The sequence below is a fragment of the Halyomorpha halys genome, unplaced genomic scaffold (assembly GCF_000696795.3).
Source record: "Halyomorpha halys isolate HHAL.00 unplaced genomic scaffold, Hhal_1.1 Scaffold1466.1, whole genome shotgun sequence".
Lineage (NCBI taxonomy): Eukaryota > Metazoa > Arthropoda > Insecta > Hemiptera > Pentatomidae > Halyomorpha > Halyomorpha halys.
The window spans coordinates 54,265-58,786 of record NW_027107365.1 but is presented as its reverse complement, the minus strand read 5'-3'; positions in this window follow the sequence as shown (position 1 = coordinate 58,786).

Below are 4,522 nucleotides of genomic sequence, written 5' to 3'. Positions count from 1 at the left end.
CAGCGTATAACAAGCACAAACAAAGCATTCTTCTCTCTGTCAAATACCTCAGAATGAATTTTGACGCAAAACTAAACTGGGGATCTCATTTGGCAGAAATCAAAAGAAAAACTACCTTAGGTTTCAACCCAAACGTTATGCATTGGATTTACACAGCAATAATTAGACCGAGAATTTACTATGGAAGTATTGTGCGGTGGACTTCCCTTGTGCGAATGGACAGTAAGATCCAAAGGATGGCCTGCATCGGCATAATTGGGGCATTTCCCACAACACCTACAAAGGCATTGGAAATCCTGCTTTTCCTAATACCACTCCACTAATTGATTAAGGGAGAAGTGGCGTTAGCCTATTTAAGAATGAAAGAAAATAGACAGTGGACAGAGACAGGAGAAGTTACTGGCCACGCCACAATAGCTAAAGTGGTGGAAAGTGAGTTACTAATACTACAATACCGCTCAACACTTCTAGATAAAACACCCGCTCTAGACACTAAGATTAGTTACCTCCACCCAAAGTTAGAGGATTGGGTACAGGGTTTAGTGGAAACCCCAGGAGAGTATCTGCCCTGTTTCACTGATGGATCGAGAATGGAATCAACAGGACTGACGTGGGCTAGGGTTTACATAGAAGAACTGGGCATAGAACTAAGCTTTTCACTTGGCAAGCACTCGACTGTCTTTCAGGCAGAAGTGTTTGCCATCCTGTCAGCAGCCTTATGCCCTGAAGTCACTAGCTGTGATAGGACTGGCATCACCATCTTTTCAGATAGTCTGTCTGCCCTTCAAGCCTTGGAGTCACCTAGAGTCACCTCTTGGTAAGAGAGTGTAAACTAGCTTTAGAATCATTAGCGTCAAGCACGCTTAAAGGAGCTTCAGCTTGTGTGGGTCCCAGAACACAAGGGAATCACAGGTAATGAGAAAGCTGATCAGCTTGCTAGAAACGGGGCTGAGCACCCTCCTGTATGGCCAGAACCATTCCTAGGCGTTCTAAAAGGCATCAGAGAAAAGTAGTTCTTGACTGGACATGGAAGAAAGCAGGTAAGGAGTGGAGGGACTGTATAGGGCTGAGACAGTCCAAGGTTTTAATAACTAAACCCTCTTCTTCTAAAACTAAGTGGCTGCTAGGCCTAAAAGAACTCTGATTATTAATAGGAGTTCTTACAGGTCACTGCAGACTTAATAGACATCTTAAGATATGTGGAGTAGTCCATGAAGCTGCTTATGTGGACAGGCCCCAGAGACAGCCTTACATTACATAGCAGATTGTGGTAGGTATGCGTCACTAAGATACAGACTATTAGGCTCTGATAGAATTACAGGAAAAGAGGCTTTCTCTATAGATTGGGAGTCCCTTTTGTCTTTCATTAGAAAATCAAAAGGTTCGACATAAAAGAATAGGATAAATTAAAGAGCCTTTCCATTGGTCTGCCTTGGGGATGGCAAAAAGGACCAATAGACCCACTTGCCAGACTTGTTCCCCCACCATTACCAGTACCAGTCTCTCTGTCAAAAATACTGAAATCTACAAAAATCAGAACCTGAACGTTTACAATACCATGATAAAGTCAGCTCTGACATACGGGTGCGAGACCTTGGCTCTTAATAGGTATCCTAGAAATCAGAATTGAGAGATTTGAACGATAGTCCGGCGTACAAGTACAGGTAAAACTAACTGTGAACTGATTGCAGAGACTGGCCAGTCAATATGTTATTTACTGGTCAGATTAAGATGGGTGAGACATGTGGCTTGAAGCAATCCATGAAGGATTGCTTGCAGGATTGCATGAATGATTGATTCCAAGGAATCAGGAACATCAGGATCCATCCTCTAAACAACAATGAATACCAGTATAGTTGGCGAGAGGCCACGTGGGAGGTTAAAACCTGATGGAGAGAAAATTTTGGAAAAATGCGTAAGAGTTAGAAGCAGCAAACTGGACAGCAGTAGCCCAAGAGAAGCAGGCGTGAAGAAGGATAGTTCGAGAGGTCAAAGATCTACAAGGTCTGTACAGCCAACAGAAAAAAAAAAAAAGTTTTTTGTGTATATTAGTATAAATTCAGACACAAATTGATTTTATTTTGGTTAAAACAAAGTTAGACAAGGTTTCTATAATTTTTTTAAATTTAAAATACTTTTTATTTATTGATAGATATTACAATCTGTCACACAGTTGTGGCCATTAGGTAATAGTGATGAATGATCTCATACATACTAAAATAAAATAAAATAAATGAATGAATGAAAAAAAAAAACTCTCTTAAAATATATGCAAAAAAAAATAACATAACGATAAAATGATATAATCTGTAGTCACATTTACACTCTAATATAAAATATTCACACAATCGACCTGAGGATCCCTGAGCCCACTCTATCCCCCACGTGTGAGGGGTAGAGCAAAGCTCAAAAGATCCCAGCGCATCCCACTCACCGCATCACTGGTATCAATATATTAATATCTTAAATTAAGCAAAAAGTTACTGGTGTTCACAAAAATTTTATTCCTAGTTATGATGTAGAAAGTATCACTTCCGAAATAAATTCTATTGTCAACATAAATATAAATGATATTAAAATAGCAAAATATTTCTTACAATTCTTTCTTCAATTATAAATTAAAATTGTTCCCCAAAAAATGCTGTTCAATAGTTAAAAAATCTGTACCATGTTTTCTCAAACCATGGCCATAATGATAATTTTCAATTAATGTCATCGAGAACAATGACCTCTCCAAAGGTAATAAAAAAAATTTAAATTTATGAATTTTTGCTTATAGTAGGTGATATTTTGAGGATGACTTTAAAGCAAAATAAGTACTTATAACCGCTAATTTTTTTATTTATGTTTAGTTATATATTTAACGTTTATACTTAACGACGCTCAGCGGAGAAAGGGGAGGAGTTAAAGTAAAAAAAAATCGCAAAAGGAAAGTAGAAAAAAAATAAATAAATAAAGAATAAATTTCTCCTTAGGTGCCACGTTATTTTTTCCCTTGGAAATAATGAAAACCCCGAAACGATGACTTCAATATTGGGATATATTGTAGTTAACCCCTATATAAACAATTAACGAATTATGACCACTGGCGAATACGTTTACATGTAGATAACAGCAAACCTACGCGTGATACCTACCCAGCTGTGGAATTATCGTAATATTAAGTGAACAACAAAAAAACATAATTAAACTAACAAGTTGAAAGCAGTATATATGCATAAGAAAGAACAGCAGAACTATGTGTACAAAAGTTTAATAATAACATGAAATATATGTACACAGAATGAAAAAAAAATTCTTATCAACTAGAAAAAACACAATAAAACAAACAAAATTATGGGTTGACTTAACCTTAACTTAAATGCCCTAACTTGACCTTATTAACTAAATTTAGTTGGAACCCCACGCAGTCCTTCGCTGCACTCCTGGCAGAACACAAGGTTGTCCGATATCTACTTTTCGGCCACCGTCTCACCTTACCCAGAAGTATGGAAATGACCCCTGCCACCACTCTCCTATTTAGGACGTGCTGAAGAAAAGCTGTCACGCACATCACTATATCCATACTTCTAGTGTTAATGACCGCCCATTCAGCAAAACAAAACATTAACCATAACAACTGTTATAAGGTTATATTTCGATACAAACAATTAAGACACAGGGCCTGATAAACTATCCCCACTTCATATTGAACTAACGTAACGTGTTCAATCACCACACTGTAACCTTCACAAGAAGAAACCAAGCCCACTTGTCTAACCATATATCGCTAGTGTTTTTATTTAACCATGGCAACCGTAACACCCTTTGTCTACGCAGTATCGCCAGTGTTTTTATTCCACCATGACAACCGTAACATACTATGATGTTCTTAAAATTTTTTAAAACCTAGGAATTTCACACAAAAATGATCCTTTTATTTACTGTAGTGATACTTACTCGAGCCTCAAGGCTATTCAAAATTTCGCACAACCCCCTAGTTTTTCCCATCATATTTTAATAAAAAAAACACATGAAAAAGTAAATTTCCTGTGGGTCCTCAGTTATGCAGATATAACGGGAAACGAACTGGCTGACACAGCTGCCAAAGAAGCATGCACCACATTTCCAGTGCCTGATTGTAACTTGGCGCTGTATGATTACCATAAATCGGTTCTGACCCAATGCAAGGAAGCATGGCGCTGTTTTGGTGCAAGGTACCTGAAACAAATAAAATGAAGACAATACTTGGTGCTACTCGACCTCTACCGCCAATTATTGCCGTGAACAATCCATCATAACTCGACTCAGTTCTGGACATAAAAGATTGACACACAAGCACCTTCTTGAAAGAAATCCTTTACCGACATGTTATAGTTGTAAATGTACCCTGACGATGGAGCATATCCTGGAATACTATTCGCGTCTGGAATCATCAAGAACGTCTTTTGGCCTCCGGGGAAAACGTCAAGCCTTACTGCACGAAAATTGGAAGAACCTGTTTTTAAGGGAGAACCATCTTCATCGAGAAATGTAACCACGA